Source organism: Cyanistes caeruleus, chromosome 1 (assembly GCF_971803275.1).
Source record: "Cyanistes caeruleus chromosome 1, bCyaCae1.hap1.1, whole genome shotgun sequence".
Taxonomy (NCBI): Eukaryota; Metazoa; Chordata; class Aves; order Passeriformes; family Paridae; genus Cyanistes; species Cyanistes caeruleus.
In genome coordinates, this window is record NC_141701.1 from 138095818 (window position 1) to 138118162 (window position 22345).

Consider the following 22345-nt stretch of genomic DNA (forward strand, 5'->3'; position numbering starts at 1 on the left):
ATCAGTTTTAATAGAGTTTAAAATGCCATTGAGGAATGGTAGACATTTTTAACGTGTATAAGACTCTGTATTACTATGGTGAAGAAATAAAATTAACTTCTGTGAAACTTGGGTTGTAGGTTTTTTGCTTGTTGAGGTTTTTTAACTGATTTTTGATCATCTCTCTATTGCAGAGAAACTGCTGGAACTGCCTTATCTGGCCAAATGCCTCTTAAGCATCCCTGCTTCTAAATTCAGTCATTATTATTTACTAAAAATATAAACTTACTGCTCTCAAGTCATTAGCTGTTTGTAGTCACTTCACAAACATTTAACTAATTGATGTTGGAAGCTGAATGGAGTAAGTGTGCTTTGTCAACTGTAAACCAAATCTTTAACAGTACATACTGCATCTCTGGAAATCTTAAGGACTCTATGCATAATAGGTTTCAAATACCAACAAGTAGGGTTTGAAAACCAAAAATTACTCTGTTTTATGTAGGCTTTCATATACCATATTGCAAAGTAAAGTTCCAGGTTAACTTTCAGCTGATTAACATCGATATTTCTGAATTTTTGGTGGGTGTTACCTACATTTTTCAAGAAGACTCACACATAGGATCTTTTCTGTTTTGGATAAGTAAGCAGAACCCTGTCTTTCATTTGTGGTCTCAGAAACATTGGTGCTTCATTCTGGAAGCTATAATAGGCCTGTTACTTGTGAGAACTAAATTCTCAAGTGACTTACCCAAGGTCACACAGGAAGTCCATAGCAAGACTCAGTCTCAATCCATTTTTAATCCTCAGGACTACCCTTGCATTTGGCTTGATCTAGAGCCTTAAAGGGAAAGAATAGTTTTGTCATATGGTAGTTACTATTCCTTTCAGCTTAATTGTTTAAGTTCTTTCATATATATTGGAATATTTTTGGTTTCAGCAAACAAGTGGCAAGAAGCAAAACTCAATTTTGTCTTTAGCTATTTTTGGTTGGTATTAAGATAGCATTTTTACTGGTGATGTTTCCTGTCTTCATAGTCTATGAAATGATGTACCAGAGAAGTAGAATGTTGTCTTCTGGTGTGTTTTGTATTCCCAAATCTTAAGTTCAGTGATGCAAGGGTAGACAAAAATAAATCACATCAGGAGGGAATTAGTTAAAGACTGCATTGACATCAAAACCCCTGCTGGGATGTGGAGAGTTTTAAAGGGGGCTGTTTTCTTGGAGTTTAACATCTGGGCAGAAATTATTTCATCAGATGTTGCTTTTGTTGTGACAGTAATGACTAAAGAATAGTCTCAGTGTATTACTGGTATTTCTAATATTTGAAAATGGTATGTTGGTAAAAAAGCATAAGTCCTCCTCAAAACAAAAATTTCCCAGAAACATGTGTCAGGCCTGGGTAAGTCAAACACATGCAGGTCTAGGTTTTACCACCACAGCTGTTTGTCACAGGTGGAGCTGTGTGGGAAGTGGCTGTGGGTGCAGGTGGGTGCTGCTCCTGCCTGGGCAGCGTGAGGCAAAGGTGGGTGTGAAGAGTGTTCTCATATCTTGATTTGTGAAGATGTGGTTAGCTCCAGTCATGAGATGCTGCAATACATCAGTTTGGGTAGGGATTCTTTCCTGCCGAGGGAAATGCTATTTGAAGTCTTCAGTTGTTAAAAAAAAATAAAAAATGGACAAACCCCTAAGCAAAGGTTGGAGAGCAGAGGTTTGTATGCATGAATGCTGGATGGGTGAGGCAAAGCCTCAAGTGTATGGGGAAGGCGGGAGAGTGGAATAGGTAGGGGAGTAGTCTGTTTCTCACTGAAGGTCTGATACCTGATTTGTGATGCACCTTGCTGGCCTTTCAGGGAGGAATGTCTTTGTTTGCTGCATGGGAAGAACACAGCAGTAAATAGCTTTGACCTCAGTTGGCTGGGTGATGCCTTGAAATACTGGGATTGTTGTTGAGTTCTGTAGGGGGCTTCATGAATGTATTGTTTTGTAATGCTTTCTACTTCCATGTTATGTTGGCAAGTTTTTAAACCTTTTATAAGACATTACCTCTAACACTCTTCGTTGTTTTTTTTTAAGCTAAACATTATGGGCTCATTTATTTCTAAGTCATGCTTGCTTTTCTGGTTGTCCAGTTCCTTGCATCTTATTTTATTGTGGTTGGCAAAAGTAACAAAAACTTGATATTTTAAAGAACTGTTCACAGTTGCAACTTTCTAACCTTTGTGACCATTTCTTTTAAGGAAAGACTGGAGTTGCTTTTATTTTTCCTATTGTTAAGTTAATATATTTATTTTAAATATGTTTATTTAATAATCTATTTATCTCTTTCTTGCATAGATAAATAATATTCCTGAGTGACAGCCAAGGAGAATGGGAAGCCCAGTCAAGAGCAGTGAGATTTGATGGATAAAATACTAACTCCAGTTAAATGCAGCATAGCTTTATAAATTTATTTCAGTACTCCTGAGAAAAATACTACTTCCATCACACAGCATGTAAGCACCTTTCAGGCAGTAAAAATGTATGTACTGAGTCTTCCTGTATCTTGGCCTGTACATCCAATTCCTTATGTAAGTACCTGGCAGCTTACATTCATATGTTAAGAGGATAGGTGATGGTATAGTAGAAAGAAGAAACTTCTTAAATTTTTATCTGTGTGTGGAGCAGCAGAATTAAGATGTTTCAGTTGGGTAGTGCTGAACATATTAACTGGGTTTCTTTAGACTTGTACATTTGTCCCCAGAAGGGACAGTAGAGAAGAAAGGAGCCTTTTCTACTTTGCCTCACTCTTATTGTCTCAGAAACCATTACTGTAATGTAACTATATCTTTTATTTTAACATGCTTTTTCAGAGCAACAGAAGTTAACTAAAAATATGCTTTCTCATTTTTGAGAAGTCAGTACTATTTGAAAGCAGCCTGTTTCAGTTCTCTCCTTTTCAGCTGTCATTCCCAGCTGTCACAATCTCCTTGATGTGAGGACTTTACCCCCGTTGTTTCAAAGAAGTTTGGTTAACAGCTGCTGTCACCCAAAGGTTAAAACCTGAAAATGGGCATCCTTTATTGGCTTCCTTACAAATATTTGGTTTCTGTTTGGTAGCATCTTGCTTGTTGCTCTCCGTTCAATGTGTTCCATTTATCCTATTTTTGGAGAACTGTGTAAAGCAAATGAACATGTCTAATGATGAATGTATTCTTTGGGATGTGGTAAGGTGCTTAATTATAACTGAAAAAGAGAGCAAAAAAAATTATTTGCTGTGCTGAAATGACATTGCATCCTGTTCACTTGGTATCTGTGAATATGAGTAGCAGCTCTTCAGTGAAAGGACATGTAAAATTAGTTCTTTAAACACCAAGAACCCTCTGTGATATTGGAGTGTATCAGAAAGAAAAGAAACAACTGTTCCTTAATTAACTGCATGGTATACTGTAGTTCTTTTGATGCAGATATCCTCTCTTTCTGCAACTCTTCGATTCTTTAGCTTCTCACAGGTCAGGTGATAGATCAGGAACACTGGAGGAACTGGCAAGATCATTGGAGATAAGTGAGTTACAAACCTTGCCATTCACCATGATCCTGAGAGTGACTTTCATGGACAATACTTGAAGTAAAGGGGTTAAGAGTCTGATGTGGTAGAGAGTATTTTTACCTATGAGCTAGTGTGCCTGTCCTTGTTAGGATCAAATGCTAGTTGGGCCAGTGATGCTAGAGAACACCTTCAGTTATTGTGCTATAAAATGTTTTCATCATTTCAGCAAATATCCCTTTCCCAAATCTCTTTGATACGCAGCTGACAGACAGTGAGGGCAATTTTCTGTTCTATTTTGTAGGCATCCATCCACAGATGTGTACATGGAAGAAAGCAAAATGATATTACAAAACATCACAAATGCAGCACAATTTGAAAAAAAGGAAATCTATTCCATCTGAAAAAAGGGCAAAATAAAGAACAGAAAAATCATGCCTTAACTACAAGACTTAAGTTGATTTTTGTTGAACTGGTAGATCCCTAAAGAAGCAGGTTGGGCTTTTTATTTGTCTGTTTTCCTAACACCTTCCTCCTCACCTGAGCTAACATAATTTTTATTAATGCCCAAAAGCATCAGGGAGATGATTTGTCCCTTTTTCTAAGATGCGCTTGTCTTCAAACAGTTTTTCTTAATGCCTTGAGGTATTTTTGCCTTGTGTGCTTCCAGGTATGTATCAGATTTTCCTTCTTCACACCTTCTAGTCCATTTTGTAATTGCTCTTAAGTTCCTGTAAGCTATTTACTGCAAGCCATGTTAAGTCTTAGACTGGAAAAGGAGATACTGTTCAGAATCTGTAACCTGGTTAATCTTGTACTCTGTCTCTCCATAGCCTTTCCTTTGCAGTATTTCTGGCACAGCTATTTGGTTAAGTCAAGCAAAATAGAACCAGTCTCACCCTACTGGATTCATTCTTATGCTATTGTTCACAGGAAGGACCTAGGTACAGTTTGCCTGGTAAAGAGCATGAGGTGGTGAATAAGGACTTTGAAGCAGATTTGGAGCTGTAATGACTGGCTTCCTTCCCTGCTGCTGTCCCTTCCCCTTCCTTGCTAAGCATTTTCATTTGAAATACTAAGGTGTGGTCATCGGGCATAGCTGTTCTCAACTTCCAGTAATTTTTTGCTCACTACTGAGCTGCACCATAATTACATATGCAAATGTAGTAATTTTTTTTCCCTTCTTACCTTGTACATGTGGAAAAGGAAGATAAGGTTGCAGAGTTCTGTCGGGGAGGTGCTGCTATTGAGGAGGTACTGCAGATGGCTGCAGGAGACAAGTACTGGACCTGCAGGACAAGGCTCAGCAGGGGATTTCAGAACTTCCAATATCTGAAAGGCAACAAGAAAACAGTCTTCTTGCCAACTTTAGATAGGATCAGATTGTAGGATGGCTTGTTGTAACAACCTATTTTGATACATTCTAGCTACTGAATGCTGAAAGTTAATTTGCATTTCCAGTATGGATTTGTTTTGTAGACATATATGAATCTACATCCGTCTATGTATGTATATCTGTAGTTAAATCCAATAATTTAATCTTTTAGACTGGCTTGGATGCTCCCAGTAGTAGCACAAGGTAGACTTCTGTTCATAAGTGTTGTAATGATTGTAAAACCACAGAGATGAATTCTGTAGAACAGACTATTCTGACAATTTCTGCCCTTCATGGTAAGGCTTACCTTGTACATTTTCCAGATCTGGAAGTGACATACTGTATTCCTGGAACACCGAATGTGATTTTGAGCAAATATTGGAAGATGGAATTGGTTCTATAGTGCAATCAAAATGCTGTGAGGCTTTCTGCACAAAAGTGAAATAATACCTTAGAAATGAGAAGCAGAATTTAATTGGTAGTTGTGGCAAAGGAAAGGGGAAATAGTTGCAGTGTCACATCACGCAGGATAACATGCCATAGTTCTGTTTCACCACGTGATTAATCTTGCCTGCATAGTTCATGTAGTAGTTATGTGATGGAGACCAACACCTTAAAAAGATGAGCCTGGCTTTTTCCTCAGCATGTGAGTGAATAAAACTAGTGGCAGATTTTCCATTTCTGTGAAGTAAGCCAGTTCACAAAAGGAGAATTTTAACTTTCCAACTGTAAAGGATACAAATAAACCTAGGCGAATAAAAATCATCAGACACAGCAGGGGTTTATTATCCCGACAGAAAATTCTTATGAGATGTCTGATGCAAACTGCCGTCTGTGGATCTGATGCTTCAAAAATATTTTTGGCAGTAGTGCTTGTGACAGTGCTAAGATGCTTTCCTTCAGAAGTGAAATAAAGTAAGGTGGTTAAGAACTCCAGTAAATACGGGTATTTTCTTTTCTTTAGAAGTTGCAAGCCTTTGCCATGTATTTATGTCACATGCCTGGAACAAAATAATTTAAAAACTTCCTGTTGTGCACTACTGTATGCAGATCATTTCATTGCATTTGTTTTTTTCATGTGTATGGTGTCACAATACTTCGGCATATAGAAAATATATACAGCTTTTTAGAAAAGAGTGAGTTGTTTTTTGAGTTGGTAAAAAAACAGAAGAGCTGAAATTGGAAGGTCATAAAATGTCTTGTTCTAATAGTTTACAGTTTCCTGTATTTAGCTCTTATTTCATCTTTCTGACTTTTGATAATATTTTAAGCACTTTGAAAGTCTCCTATTCCAAATTCTCAGAACAAAAATGTTTGTGACTGTTCAAGTTCCAAGATGTTCGCTTACAGTGTAAAGTCTCCCAGGTTTGTGCCTTAATGTATCTTAATAGGCATCCTAATTAAGCTTTTTATCCCTTAAATATTTCCCCAACCTGTCTACCTTTAAAGAATTCATGTGTCTTCCTTCAACCACAGTTTTAAGTAGGACTGTCAATCCAATGTGTGTCTTGTTCATTTTTGGGTCTACTGTCAGAACACTTTGTAGCTGAAGTGTGTGTGCGCATGTGCAGCTGCATGTGCTGTTTTCCTGCCTTTTCCTTTTGTCTGTCAAGCTTCTGGCTGATAGCAGATTAGCCATCTGAATGTGGGCAGCAAAGAGTAATGGGCTGTACAGAATGCCTGGGGCTTCTTGCATACAATAAAATGACTCCATTATAAAGCAAAAAATGACAAGTTTGCCATGGAAGATGTCTGTACTGGGGAGATGGAGAGTAGCCTTTGGTTTATGATCATCTTAATGGGTGTAAAATAAATTTAATTTTTTTTTAACCATCAAAAATATTCCTAGGTGCTTTACAGAGCATTGCTGATGGTTCTAGCAGGAAAATACTTATGAGCTAAATTGCTGATGTACTACTTGCTATTCCTGATTGCTGTATATGTGTGAGGGAAGAAAGGGAGTAACAGCATGATGGCTCAGTTTAATTTTCATCATGCAGGTGTGTGTGTTTTTTTCCTTTCTTTTCAATTTTTTTATCTCTAATGTTTTGCTTAGTTACAGGATTACATAATCTGCCCTGCAGAACTGTGTTAGGTTTATGAAGTCTTTTGGAAGATGTGCTGATACACATTTGAAGGAAATTGGGCCAGGAACGTGGCTGAGATGCAGGGAATCCAGATGCTGGAGAAGGACATGAAATATAAAGCTGTAGAGAGTTGGATCATTGTCAGTAGAAAAATGAAGCTGTGTGCAGAGGCATAGTAGCAGGAAAACTAGCAGGGAATCTTATCAAGTTTTTTTTGACAGCTCTACTTGCCTGTTTTAAGAATTTGGTGTTTAAAAAGCCCTCTTGATTGTCTACAGTTTACCGTGTCAGTAAGCAGTAGTGGCTGCTTGTGCACTTCTAAATTCCAGTTACAGCTCTCAAGAAGATTTTTTGTTTGTTTTTATGGCATTCAAGCTCTAAAAGGTGCTCTCCCCTGTAAAAAAAAAAAACAACAAAACAGGTGCAGTATGTTAATTTATGCTAAATGGAAGATCTTCCTGGTTTGCATCTGCTCAGGAAATTAAGACAGCTGATATATATGAGCTTCCAAGCTAACTGGCAAGTCAGGATAAAAGCAATTTGGTATATAGAATATGCATGTATTGTTAAAAAATGGAAAACTTGTCTTAAAATGCTTGATTAAACATACCTCTTAACTGACATTTGGTGTGGTTTGTCTTGCTTGTTGTAGTCTGTTCAATATGTCGTGATTACTGCTGAAGTGGACTCTGGAAATCTATGCTTTAGCAGCAAAATGTATGAATTGTGACGTTTAATAAATAAAACGGGAATACTGTTTGAACAAGCATTATTTTTCTCATTCTGTTAGCTCCTGCCAGGTCTCCCTGTGACTGGTCTGGATGAGGATGCTGTTTGTTGTAAGGATCATGTCCTTTGACAATCTCCTTTTGGCTACATATTGCACACCAACTTTCCCCAGTCTCTTGGATTGACTTGCCTTAAGCAAAAACCCTTCCCAAAAATTTCTGCTCCCTTCCTGTCCTCCAATAAAGTCTGCTGCCCATTGCCTCCTTCCCCTCTCCCAAGGAAAAGGAAACAACCGAAACTGATTATACCATAAAGCTCCACAAATACTGCTCCCTTGACAGCAGTATTAATTCTCTTTACATACATTTTTATTTTGCATTCAGAATTGTTTCTATAATCATATAACCTTTTTATGGTGCTGAAGACTGTAGCTTCTTAGCAAGGAAGCTGGTGATAAAACTAAAGCTCAGTTAACTATCTCTAACAGTGGGTAGTATGTAACTGGTGACAAATAAAATACATTCCACACTAATTTAAGAGAGATCTGTGGGGTTTTTCTTGTCTCCTCTTTCCTTGCCTCATGTGATTGCTGTGGTTTACAGTAGGAAGCCACTAGTTTCTGCAGTCACAGATGGAAAGGGAGATGTATTCATAGGTAAATGATGTAAAGACATCTGAGTAAGAGTAAGAAAGTGAACTCTCTTAGGGGGGAAGGAGTTTGCTACATATTTTACAAATCTTTCAACATCTGTGACTTAATTGACACTCCTGAAAGCAGTGTGTTGCACATTAATGCAGCTTAGGAGAGCTGCATTTATGAATATGAATAAAAAGATCTAGACCTGTTCTTGTCTTTTATAGGATTTTCACAGTTGTACAGCAGACTGAGAAGGGTATTGCCTTTGACTGACCTGGTGGCAAGGCTACAGTATCGTGCCAAGGCTTGTTTTCAGGACAGATATGGAAAATTGCAGAAGAGCAGAGTGGCAGAACAGTTGAAATATAATCTTCACTTAGCCAGAAGAAACTGTGGAAAATGGGAGTTTTATTATCTTAAAAGTATTTAGGTACAGAAAAAATACTAGTTTGGTGGACAGTTTTACCTGTGGTTTTCTGTGTTGTTTAAGGTGAGATGGTGGTATAGCTGACTCAAACAGCATATTATGAGGAAAGTTTGCAGATATGAAAGGATCTGTGCTAATATATTTCAAACATCCATAGAAAAAGCCTTATAATAGGATATATACCATTGAGGGATGGAGTGGGGTGTGTGGAATCCAGTGTCCTTGCTTCCTAGAGTTGAATGCTTGCTCTTCATTAAGTGATATGGTATGTCAGTCTGCCTGACCAAGCAGTACAGTTTCTAAATGTCCCTTTCAGACAAATTCACTAAAACCAGGAATTTTTGGGAACTTTCTGGGTCCTGCTAGTACCTGTTAGTTTGGAAGTAAACATTTGGTTAACGAGTATGGTTGAAGTTTTCTATTTAAAAATACACTAGTAAAATATAATCCTAGTACTAATAAACAAGATGACCCCTCAGTTATAACAGCCTTTGGGTTGATGCTTAAGTTCTCTTCATAATTTTTTTGTTGTCAAATACTAGTACAGCAGGTTTGGAATCCTGAGTTTAGGACTTGTTAATTTAGAGTACCAGCTGCAGAGCTATGAAGTGTCTGAATTTGCATGGGGCAGAAACTTGTAAATCTATATTTTTTAGGTTTCAAAGGTAACCAGTTCAGAATATTCATTGCTAGATTTAATTCAAACTACAGCATATTTTAAAACTATTCAAAGAGATGGTCTTTTGCTGATTGGAGTGAGGAGGATACGGACGGAACTTAGCGTCTCCTCTGTAAAGCATCTAGTGTACAAACTATGAATTTACAGAAGGCCTTGTGCAAACAGAGGTGCAATGCTTGTCACAAAATGAGATGCCTGGAAAATGCAGGCCTGGAAGGTGCTGTATCCTTCACCTTTTGTCCCCCCACCTCAGTTTTCCTGTTGTGAACCGTAGTGGCCAGCCCTTGCCTTAAGCTTTGACCAGCACAATACTATTAGATGTGGAAGCTCACAGGTTTACGGTGATTTGCTCTTGCTCCCTACTTCAGCCCAGAACCACACAGTTTACCTGTCTTTTAATTCTCTGCTGTTTTTCTTAGAACAGATTTGTTTCTGCAGTAGACAAGTAAGGGTATGTGAAATATTGTTTGTTGCCATCTTTTCTATGTGTTGTAGGCTCTGTGTGAATCCTGGTGACTCCAGCAAATATGAAAAAGAGTCTTTTAGATGTGCTGTATAGACAGATGTTATAGAGCCTCATGGTTTTTTCCTTATTCTGGAATGGAATAGTTCTTAAAAGGAGTTAAATGAGTCAGTGCAATATTCTCACTCCTGGATGAAGTAGTGAATCCTGTCATGCTTATCTAGCTGTCCAAGAATGTCAAGATTTTAAGATGTACAGAGCTACAGTGTTTATTTTCCTCCATTCTTCCCCTTCTTCCAAGCAAGACTGTTTTAGAGATGGGAAAATATGCTACCAAAAAAAGCCAAATCTATGTTTTTCAGCTTAAATAAAACATATGATTATCTCTGCTGTAATAATAGGTGGTTTAGGTTTCTTGGAGTAAATCATGCAGTTCTGGAAAACCTATGTGACTATTACAGGGTACTTCAGTGGACAGTCTCTGATACAGTTGGGAACTCTTTAATTTGGGTAACTTGCAGAGACTGAAATGTAATCCTCAGCTGATCAGCCTGCAGCGTATGAGAAGGAGTGTCAAGTTCTGTTTTGGAGGAAGCATGTATTCAAAATCATTCAGGTTAATTCACTTGTGCTTGCCCTTAGATTTCCTTTTGATGTTGACTTGTAATGGTGTTCTGCAAAACTATACAGCCAAAAGCATGTTGATATTACTGCCTTGGGTGTTACTGATGAGACTAATCTTTACCTCTGATTCTATTTTTTGTTTCGTTTTTTAAGGTTTTATTAACTGAGTCTTATTTCTCTGTATGTCACAGATTCCCAAATTAACTGATAGCCATCACAGCCATCTACAAAACTCAGAATATTGTAAAACTAGTAAGCAACTGGACCAACATGACAAATCTGTTTGCTTACACAGCATGATAGAAAAGGAGGGATTTCTGTACCATCTTAAACACAACCTGCCAGGCATTAGGAAAGCAATGTGCTTTGTTCACAGCGGGGGACAGAAGGGATTTGGAGAGAAGTGAGGCCTGCATTGCCTTGTGATGCTTGTGTTGTCATCCTCACGTGAGAAAGAATAAGTGTTTTTTTAGTCATCTCTCCTGTATCAAACCCTCTAGAAGTGTTATTTTTGCTGTTTTTCTCTATTTCTGCAAGTGGGACACTCATGGAAAGCCTACATGTAGTTTTCCGTTTAGGCTTGGGGGCTCTGGAACAAAATATTCAGTCTTTGAGGTCATGTCAATCTTCTACTTTTAATGGAATCTTAGTTATTCATGTGGGAAAGATGCAGATGAAGAAGTCATACTGAGCATCTGCAGGATTCAGGGGGGCTATTTCCTTAGCCAAAAAAGAACAAGCATATTTTGTGCTTCTTTGAGAAGTGGTTTTTTTCCCCATTTGTCAAAATAATAAAGACTGTCTCCTGCCCAAGGGTTATTTAAATTGATGCCCTAGTGTTTGAGATGAGAGCATGTAATGTAACTAATTCCTGTCAGTTAATGGCGTGTGTCCCACTAAACACAGCCCTCTTGCTGCTGCCTTGAGAAGCAGTTAGCTGGGCAGTCCCATGTCTGCTGATACCAAATTGTATGCCTTTGGTGGAAACCGTGAGGAACAGAGGCTGTGTTTTAGCAGATGCACTCACAATGCTTTGGCATAGGAGCTAGAGGTGGTAGTAGCAGGAGATGTTGGTGCCTTACTCTTCAGCTTGGGGGAGTCTGGGTTGCTGACAAAGTGACAGAAGCATGTCTGATTGCCAGCTTTGGTAAGCCAGCATCCTTATGTGAAACCATCTCCTGTAATAAAGTGAGGTTTGTAATTCTCTCAAGTTAAGACATCTACTGATGTCTACTGGTGGGAAAATGCTATACTATTTGTGAGACGTAAAGAAATAGAGTTGTTCCTAGGAAAACAGTGCCTCAGGAATACCGCAGTTTAGGGTGTAGACCTCTTCGTTGGCAGTAAAAACAAATAACAACTTGCTTGCTGAACTGTGACCTGTTTTGGAGTGACAGTCTTGCAGCTTGCTGAATCGACAGCTGGGCTTGCCACTGTGCTGCCCGGAGCTGAGAGCGAGCTTCACAAAGGCTTTGGAAGAATACATTTGTTTTCCTTCACTGTTGTTATTTCTCAGCAGGTTTTCAGTTGCTGCTCCCCCACTTTTAGTAGCCCTGAAACTTCCCAGCCTGCTACTGTTTCAAGTTGGTTTCTTGTGTGCCTTCTTTAAATATCCTTAATGGCAGCTGGAAGACTCAAATATTTGAGGAACTAAGAAAATCAATGATAAGTTATTTGATAAAGCTTTTTGAGCTCTCTGGTTTAGCTAAGTGATTTAAATGTGACTTTTTTTTCCGGTTTGAATCAACTAATTAACCTCTAGTTAGGTAAAAAAAAACCTGTGGGTTTGTTTTTTTATGTAAAGAGGGAAGGATATAAATGGTTTGGTTAGACCTTCTTTCTAATAATAATTCAATATTCTGCAGATGAGTTATATGAGTTGACATGAATCTGGCTAAAAAGGAAAATGATCCATCTTTTCCAGATGAGGTAGTGCCAATTGTGAGGATTAAATGTTCATGCAAAAATTATATTATCTCTGAGCTAAATTTTGCTAAACATGCATGACATATTTTGCTGGCATAAACTGTATGTCAGTGTTTGTGGCAATGGGGGTTTAAACTAGTTAATTTCAAATCCTAGCAAGCAGCAGCTGAAACACTGCTGAATGACCTTTGACACAGGGACCCATGAATGCCCCAAGTATGATTTCACTTTCACCATGTTCTTTGTGAATCTGAATGCTTGTCAAATCAGATGTGTGTTTAGACCTTTTCACTGAATATGCTTGGAGGGAAAGAACAAAGCCTGGGGTCAACTTGGCATAATCCCTGCGTTTATCTTTATTCTATTATAGCTGCTTGAGGGGGATGGAGTTACTATTCTCTGTGAGGTGAAAGTGCAAGTTGAGTGTAGGTAGGCTATCCGTCTTTTCTTCCAGACTTTCCCAGCAGCCTAACTGGTCTCCCATGATTTACTTGTGTTAATGAATGGCTGACTAGGCAGATTGCTGGCTGATCCATGTGCTTTGCTAGTTTTTCTACCTATCACTATTCTGTAGCTGCTGCTCCTACTGACTGGTGTAAACAAGCACCTATAGCTTGTCCTGGGTAGCACATGCAGGAATGTCTCTGTGCTGCAAAGTGCTTTGTTCTCCCCAGAGGACATGGGAGAGAAAATAACATGGGTTTTCACATTACAACTACTTTTGCTTCAGTACAAATTATTTTATTTTATTTTATTTTAAGAGATAAGCCGCTTCATTTGGTACATATGTATTTTTTGCTTTTGCAGGCTATTAGTCACACTCAAGTAAGGAGTGACTAAGTCTGTTATTACCCATTCAAATTGGGAAAGCCTTTGTCTCTTAAGGGAAGAACCGTAGAGTTCTACGAAATGATTGTTATAGACTTTTTGCAGTATTTTTAGATTTTACTCCTCTGGTAGATTCACTTCACAATACAGGATTGTTTCTGTGTGGAGCTGGAGTGGTCTGAATCTGTAAACGAGCTATTGTGCAGTGAAGTACAAGTGGGTGGAGGAGCTATATGACAAAAGGCCTAGTTACCTTTACAGTTTGTTCGCTGTACCTCATACACTTTGTTTCAGAAGAAAAGCACTATTCAGCGACTGGAGGATAAGGAGGCAGCCTTTCACACGAGGCTTATGGGAAATTTCTCTCTGACTTGGGGGTTTTCAGCTTGTGTACCTTCTGAGGCTTTCTCTGAAACAACTTAATGTGTCTCTGAACCCTGTGCACTTCATGGGGTGAGCACCTCCAAGTCTGATGCTTTGGCCAGTGTTTTCCACCCTAACACAAGCACTTGTTTGGGTTTTTTCTGTTGGATTTTTAATTAAATTTGGAAAAAATTATTTTTTAAGGAAAGAGTGTGTTTCTTTGCTTTTTAAAGGCTTCCAAACTAGGAAATAACACACCCTCATTAACTTCAGATATTTAAAGCACATCAAACATCAAGGAGATCTCTCTTCTTTTATATATGTAACTAAACCTGTTAAGAGTAATTGTGAAATCATGAGTATACTTCTCTCGTTTTTAAACTAAACTTTGAAGCTCCAGTCCTCAGCAGTTCCCTTCAACTTCTTCCATGTTTTTTCATTGTTTAGTTTCTCTTTTCATAGCTTAGAGGATAAGTACTTAGAAACCTGTTAATTCTGCTTGAAAACAAATATGCTTTGCGCAGCACCCAATTCTCAGATTTAAAACACTTTTGCACAAAGAATTGCTCTGAAGCTGGATGTTTTGGGGCTTTGGATTTATTTTTATTTTTTTTTGGGCAGGAGAATTGTGTTATGTCAGTCCATCTTGGAAAGGAGAATGAGTGCTCTGGGAGGACTCTGCTTCTCTTGCGTGACCTAGCCAAGCAGGGGATGGCTGAAGACAAGAAGCAGCCACATACTCTGTCTGGACATTAATACCCATAGCTGGTTTCTGCTTTCCTCCCAGAAGCACTGGAAGGTGTACTCAGCCCCACAGCTCACAGCCCTGCACATGAGTTGGAACTAAAAGACTTCATCCCAGCAGAATAATTTTGAAAAAGTAGTGGAGGCCTGGACCTATACCTGTGTTAACTGTCTGGGTTATGGGGGCAGTAGCCACTAGAATGAGGGCAGAAGAGGTATTTCATAATCTCTTGCTGCTGTAAGAAATATGTTTAGTGTCTTTGTTTGACACTACCAACATAATTTTGCTCAGAATCTCAGGCTGGGCAGCATGGTGCGCTTTTTTGCTTGGTACCTGCCCTGTATACCCTCTCCCTATCACAACCTGCCTTGGTTTGAATGTTGCACTTATATACCTGCATGTCACTAGCTTGCATTTAGGACAAATCTGCCTGTTGTGTTCTTTGTGGCCTGCTTAGTTCAATTGTATAATAATAATGACAGCAAGAACTTGCATCTTAAAACCCCTTACTGTTGCAAAAGTAAGTTACAAAATATGCCACAATGCTTGCTGTTCCTCAGTATAACAAAACTCTGAACAGTTCCACCATAGGTGAATGAAACTGATATGTGTTTTCCAGAGCTGTTTATGAGCTCTTATCTACTAATCTTGGGTACTTGTAATTAATACCAGAAAATCCTTTGCTTGTATTAATCAGAATGAAAAGGCAAGAGTCAAATGTTCACTTTTGCAGTTTCATGTTTTTTAATTGGTAACTCAAATCTTCTGTTCTTAAAATGCTACTTATATGTTATGTAATAAAAGCTTTTCTTTTGTTTCTGCCTTCCTCCTCTTCTGTCAGGCTATGAAACTACATGCTGTGTAAGAGTTTCTATTTTCTTTGTTCTCTGTTTCCAGACTGTTTCAAACTTGAAATGTTAAGGGAGGTTTTCCAGTAACTAATGCTCCCACAGCTTCTCCATTGGTTTCCAAGCCTGGTATGTTCTCTTGGGGTTCTTTTGGGTCTGGTGGTGTGAGGGTGGGATTTGGAGAAGCATCTCAACTAGCTGTGAAGTGAAAAGGCTGAACTGAAGAAGCAGTGCTGGAGGAAACAAACCTGCTGTTTTGTACCTAGTTGCGAAGCTGATCTGATTTCACAGTTGATCTCAAATGCAGTCTAGTTGGAGACGGATATATACTCCAGTAATACCAAGAGCTGACAATTCAGGAATGTGAACTTGTTGGATTTTACATTTCTCTTACTGTCCCAAGCGCAAGCGCCTGGGGGAATAAATGGTGTGCCTTAAAGACTAATTTGAATAGTTGAGACCATAAAAGCATGGAGAGAAGTGTATTCAAAGCCACAGTTCCTGGCAGAATAGCTGACCAGAAGTCTGCCATGTGGGGGTTCTTCAGCTCATCTGCCCCTGCAACTTGCCATGCGGCTGCAGAGTCTTCTTGCTAATTTGGGAGGTTTTCCTTCTGAGGCCTGGAGCCCATTGACATAAATCATTCCTTCAAACTGGACTGAAATCTATGTACTACCTTCCTGCTGTAGTTTTGAGCTCTTAACAATGTAATTTGTTGAACATGTGAATGGCCTTATCTCAAAATGGAAACTGGTGGGGTCTCCACGTTTCTCTCTGTCTGGGAACAGTTGAGTTGGGCCCTCTTGAATAGACATGAGCTACTGACAGCCCCAAGGCTTTTGTTTTTGCTTTGAGCTTTAGCTAACTACCATCATTTGGTTATGTTTTAGAATGTTTTGTTCCAAAACAATAATTAAAAGTTACTTCATGTGTTCATTTAAAAATGGCTCTGATCCTATTTAGGTACCAGCTACTAAAGACTGAAACAAGGCAACAGCCCCAGATTGCTAGTACTGTGGAGGTGTTTTCCAGGATTTTTATTTGTTGTTTGTTGTGATTAATTTCTCGAAGCCAATCCTGTCCTAGTAACTAAGAGAGGATGCAGGACAATCAAAATAATTACTAATTTAAGTCCTCAGGCAAAATAACAGAGAGGCTGCTACTTGGGATTACTTGACAAAATATGAGATGAAGGAAATAATATCCTGTCAAGTAAAGGTTTAGGAAAAGTGTTAGGTCTGGTGGTCATGGTGAGAAAGTAAAGGTAGGGAAAGAACAGCTTTTGTCAGACTTCAAGACGGCAGAATAATGCAGAATCACTGTCATGTTATTTACAGTAATATTTTGCTCAAGTCTTCCTGTAATTGCTGCCTTAATATCTTTATTTCTTGACTGAAAATCATTCCTGATCAAGGAGGCAGGCAAACTCAAAGGAGAATAAGAATTACTGAATTGTAGATAGAGGTTTCATTCACACTCTCCCCTGGAGAATCCTGTTTACCAAGAAAGCTGGGTGTAGATGTGCACCCCAGTAAACCAACTGTTGGCATCTCAAGGGTTAAGAATGTAGCCTGTGCTTTAGCTGCTTTCACTCTTGTGTCCTTTCCTCTGACCGTGATACTGAGGCACTGAGAGAAAGAGGGATGTTAGCCTGCATAATTGTCAAACAAGTGGTCCCAGTGTTATTCTATGGGCAACCAATTGATGCAATCTGTGGCTCTGTCAACAAGTGGATCTGTTATCTCACAATTGGGAGAGATTAAGAACAAGTGGTCAATTTACGCCAATTCAGGGAAGTGGTGCTTTGTTGTCTTATTGCAGTGTCTGAGCATGCCCTAACTCAAATTCTAGCTTCTGTGTTTGTTGTAGGAGTTTTCTAGTGTGGGATTTATTTTGTTTGTTTGGGGTTTTGTTTCCTTTAGAATACATTTTTTTCTTTCACTCAACCTTTATTAAATTTATTTAATTTTCTAGTTTGTAAGTCTGGTGCTATGTATGCAGGTGTGGCAACTGGAAAAAAAATCTGACAAAACTATAATAAAAAGATACATCCGTGTCAGCCCTTCACTACGCACCCAGTTCATGAATGAGGGATGTTTTCCCTGAGCAGTTGTGTGCTGGAAGTCATTCAGATGTGTTGCTATTTTGAAAGACAACTTTTGTAGGGCAGAATCTCTCCCTCCTTGTGTGTATCTAAAAACTATTTCCATGCAGACTGAAAGTTGTATGGAATTGTACTCATTCTGTTAGCAGGCTTTCTTATTCACTTCTCTTTTTCCCTACGTCCTTTTTCAGAAAAGGTTCTTTTTGTTGTCCAGGGGTTGCTTACAGCATGTGTATGTTTGGCCTATCAGCTTGCCTATGTACTTTGGCTGTAGAAATTGTAGGGCTGGCTCACAGTCTTGGGCACCTAAATTTAGATACCAGGGTGTGAGCTCATTGCCTGTGCTCCCATTATAGTTTGCAGAGACCTAGCCAGTGGACCTGAAGAACTGTTCTGCTGACTGAACATAGGTATCTGCTTTAGGGTTAGAGCAGAATATATTGTTGATTATAGTGGGAATTTAAGCAACTAGTTGATGAAAAAATTCCTGAATCCTGAATAGGTTTTTCTGTCTGTGAGCTGTGTCTCACCTTAGTGCTGTTTTACCTCTACCAGTTGAAAAACTGTTTTACACTCCTTCACTGTTAAAACTGCCTTAGTGAGTTCTCTCCTATATTACTTTCTTTTGAAAATAATAATAGTGTTTTAAATTTCTGAGTGCTAAAAGCTGCATTTTGAAGATGTTACCTGTCTAGAACTTTCTCTAACAATCTAATCTTCAGTTCTCTGGGAGTCACAGACTGGTATCTTAGTTCAGCTGGGAAACATGCCATCCCCCTGACCCATGTACCTTCCTTCAGAACATTTGGTATTGACCCATCTGACTCAAGTCAGGTTTCTTGTGTCTCCTACTGGGAAAAGAATGAGCTTTTTGCAGTCTATATGCCATCTCCAAGTGTTGTGAGGAAACAGCAATGAGATTGTGCTGTTTTCCCTTGTTCAGTTCCATATGCTGTCATAGATGGTCACAACTAGATTTTAACTTTAAATGTTAATTTCTGTTGATTACTTATAGTGTTTTTGTACTGAACTGATGATTATAAATGAGATTGAGGCATTGGGGTGGGGAGGTTTAATAACAGGAAAAGCTGCTTTGAATTGAAATGTGTCCATGAAGGACTAATTTTATTTTATTTTTTTAATAACAGTGAAGTTTTCAGGGCCTTGAGTTCAATGGGATTAATTGCTTGTTGTTTCAGATCAAGGAAGAATCAGTTATGTAGCTGAGCAACTTAGACACAAAAACGTCTTTTCTTATTCCCTTCTTCGTCCTGTATAGTAGTAGCTACCTTCTTGAAGGTTTCTTCATAGCCAGAATGCATGTCTTGGATTTTGCTATGTCCTCAATATTCAGAGTGCTCACTAACCACAGGATTCATTCAGTACTTAAAGAGTGAAGTGGCTGGGGGCAGGGGGGACGACAGCACAGACAAGAAGTGAAGAATGGTGCTTAAACAAATAGATACTTTTAGTTAAATCTCCTACACTGTACAAAATTATAGCTGAAATGGTTCAATTTTTTAGTGTTCATACTGTACAGTGTTGTTTTACAGTCCTTTTGAATTCATTTATGGAAATGAATAGATTTGTTAGAACAGGAGTAGGTTTGCACCGTTGTAATAAACATGGGCGTTGGTGGAAGGTAGATTAGGCATCCTGCAGGTATTCACCCAGAACTGGGTCCCTTAAAATCTCAGATTCTGAGGTAAAGTGATGGGATTATTTGAACCATCCCTACAGGTGTAGATTTCTTAGGAGATTAAGAGGGTTGATAACTCAAACTTCATGCTGATTTTTTTTCTTCAGTGTCCTGCTTTGCAGGTATAAATACAGGCAGCCTGACAAGTATCTTTCCTTCCTTTTATTCTCACCCATAACTGTATCAATATAGTATCCATCTGCTTTGAAACATCAGTTTGTATCTGGGGTTTTTTTGTGTCATGGCTTGTACCTGAGAGTTAAAAATTCCTATTAAAAATTACAAGGAAATAAGTCTATGTGCATAACTGTATTAAAATTCTTGCATTAATTTTTCCAAATTTCCATTGAAAAGATCTAATTTAATTTCATGGACTAAGCAATATATTATTCTATTTTTGTAGAAATCAAAATCTCCTGAAGTTATACAAGAAGCTCTATTAAAAGTCACCACATTTCTTCAATGATCTGAAAATGTGATATTTGAATGAAAATGATCTATGCAGTGTTTTCTTCTGATCCTTTCATGTTAGTGTGAATTTCAAGAAGTCTTTAGGAAATACTTAAAAAAAACCCAAAACATATTAAACCAATGCATTTTTAGCTGTTCCAAATACCCTTCTGAAGAATTCAAATCCATCTGTTTGACAGTGAAACTTACAAAAAGTATATATGAAAGAAACTGGTGATGTGAAAATAATTTGTCCTGTATGTAGCAGTAAGTGAGATTATCTATGCAGAAGGAATGTTCACTCACTGACTTTTCATATTGACCTTTTGGGGATTTCAATCTTGAATAGCTTCAGCAAGAATGTTCAGCAAGAAAATACCAGCAAGACTTTCAAACTGTAGTTACTCACAGCTGCTAATGTGTGCATACCTTTGAAAGGATGGTCCTAGAAGACACTGAGGTTCATGGTAGCCAGCTGATTGTGACTTCCAGGACTCTGAAATGGCTCCTCGTTGACTGGAAAATGCTAAGGAGGTGGTGTTGCCATTGTATGTGTCACTAGTGAAGACCAAAGGTAGAATATCATGCCTGCTTCTTGTACCAACTCTTCAGAATTGCTGCCAGCGTGACATACAAGAAAGCTTGTGTCTGTGTTCATATTAAAAAACAAACCAAAGTCAAACAAATATAAAAATCTGCCATCACCACAAACAAAAACCAACCCCAAAAACTAAACCACCAAACTTATATTAAAATTTTAGTAAAACTGTTTGTACTGAGAATAAAGGAGCCTATTTTGAGTTTACCTGGAGGAAGAGTAGAAAATGGTGTGCTAAGTCTCATAGCTCAGAGGAAAATGTGAAAGCTGAAGCTGGGTTGTTCTAGCAGATAAAGGTAGATGTCTATTGCTTCTCAGCAGTTACTTCTAGCATAGCTTCTTCTGCATGTCAGATCTTAAAGACAGTTAAATTTGGGGAATTTACCAAATGTTAGTCACGACCATAAATGAATCTTTTTAATAGTCTTAATAAGCCTTTTTAAATAGTAGTTTCTGGGTTAACCAGGAGTCATGGACTTCTTGAGCTGGTGGCTGAAGCTTGTGTTCTGTGCTGCTCAAGGTGACAGACTAGATCATCATGCTAGTGTCCGTTTTTAACCCAGGAATGGAGGGGACACACAATTCTTTGCACATTTGCAAATTGATTACAGTCTAGATATAAGATTTCTATATTTGTGTTTGAGAAATGTTCCTAAATACTGATTTCTTAAGAAAAGTTGGGAAAAACTTCCTCAGACGCAGTTAGGATAAGGTTAGATGCATGCAACGTGTCTCTAAGTTTGGAGAATATATGCAGCCTTTTTCACAAATATTCTTTTATGTGATAATTTGACTGTATGTCTTCTACACTTTGTTTAGAATGATTATGTCTGCATCCCTATCTCATGGCAGAAGTACATTGCAGTGAAAGGGTTGGTGGGAAGCATTGGTGTCTGTGAAAGCTTGGTGCAGATAGCGAAGCTCTTAGAGGTTATTTGCCCCAACAGGTAAATTGTGAAGTTAATTAATAGATAAATCTTATAACATCTCCACTATTGAGTTTTGTGTGTAATCTAAACAGTTGAAGAAGGATGTTCTTGGGGTTATAATACGGGAACAGCAGGAAAAGTTACTCTCAGGTAGAACTGTAGGTTATTTGCATTACTTAATAATAATAATTATTACTTAATAATTACTTAAATATCAGACTTCTGAGTTTTTGAATGATGCACCTGGCTGTACTTTGCCTGGGAGCTGGGTGACGCTAGGTTCTCTTTATTGGTCACATGTGCAGCAGCTGCTCACAATAAGCTGGAGATGCTCTTGGTCTGCACCTGATAGCCCAGATTTCTTTCAACTAGATGGTTGTATTGGGAAGAAACATAGTTACACTGTACAATGTATTGGCTGCTGTTGGCTTCTTAAAGCTCAGCAAGGAGTGAGTATACTGTTAACATCCTTCTGTTACAAGATGTATTTTATTGTTTACCCCTCAAGATGTTTGAGCATTTTTTAAAGTCAGCTTTAAACATGGAATGCTGTTGACTGGGGTGGAAGGGGAAAATATGCATTGCTGATTCTGTCAGTGATCCTTTCTGCTGTTTATTGAATGGAATGACTGACAAAGGTGACTTTTTCGTTCCTTGCTTATGTGCTGATGCTCCTTAAATCTCTGACATTACCATTGGAAAGGTTTTGATTACATTTTTTATAGCACTGTGCATATCTAGTAATTTTGATTTATCTTCCAGAAGGGAAGAAAAGTAGTTGTGGTGTTTCAAATGGATCAGTAAGGAGAAAAGAACTATGCTGGTCATCAGCATAACTGCAACTCTAATTGCCAGCTATTTTGCAAAGCAATGATGATGATGATGTGAAATAGTCATCTTTTTCCCATTCTTCTCTTGGACACACTCTTCTGTAGGTTCTTGCTAGTGCAGTTGAAAGCCAGTAAATAATGGTTGTAACCTACAATGCTGCAGTTCCAATGTTTGCTTTTTCTCTGAGGTGGTTTTCTGCTGAATGTGTGTGCTCTGTGATTATCTGCCTTGTGCTTCAGCATATCTAGGGTGCCTGGCCTTCTGTGGAAGCACAGCCCAACATGACCCTTAATTGCACAGCTGGCAAAGGGCACAGGATCAGTTTTGAAATGCTGGCAGCCCCAGGAGCCTGTCTGCTTTCTGGATTGTGCAGGAGTTGTCTGAAGGACTCTGCTTGGTAAACTCCAGGAGATAGAATCCTATGGGTCAACCAGCTTTCCTGGATAGGAATGGGAAATATTTCACTGCTTTACTTAATAGCATCCTCCTGAAAATTAAAC

General features: G+C 38.5%; 1 protein-coding gene and 1 long non-coding RNA gene across 7 annotated transcripts in view; both read left to right on the forward strand.

The window, feature by feature from the left end:
* Positions 1 to 22345, forward strand: part of ZEB1 (zinc finger E-box binding homeobox 1) — a 123359-nt gene that overhangs the window by 4986 nt on the left and 96028 nt on the right. The window contains exon 2 of one of the 6 annotated variants that reach the window (XM_086862771.1): positions 15284 to 15363. The exons of the other annotated variants lie outside the window; for them this stretch is intronic. The gene's annotated coding sequence lies outside the window, so the exon portion shown is untranslated. The remainder of the gene's footprint in view (positions 1 to 15283; positions 15364 to 22345) is intronic. 6 annotated transcript variants of the gene reach the window in all.
* LOC111924089 (uncharacterized) lies at positions 2315 to 7588 on the forward strand. The gene is made up of 4 exons (XR_015279194.1): positions 2315 to 2547; positions 3808 to 4173; positions 4437 to 4583; positions 4710 to 7588. It is a non-coding gene; the product is annotated as an uncharacterized LOC111924089 (long non-coding RNA).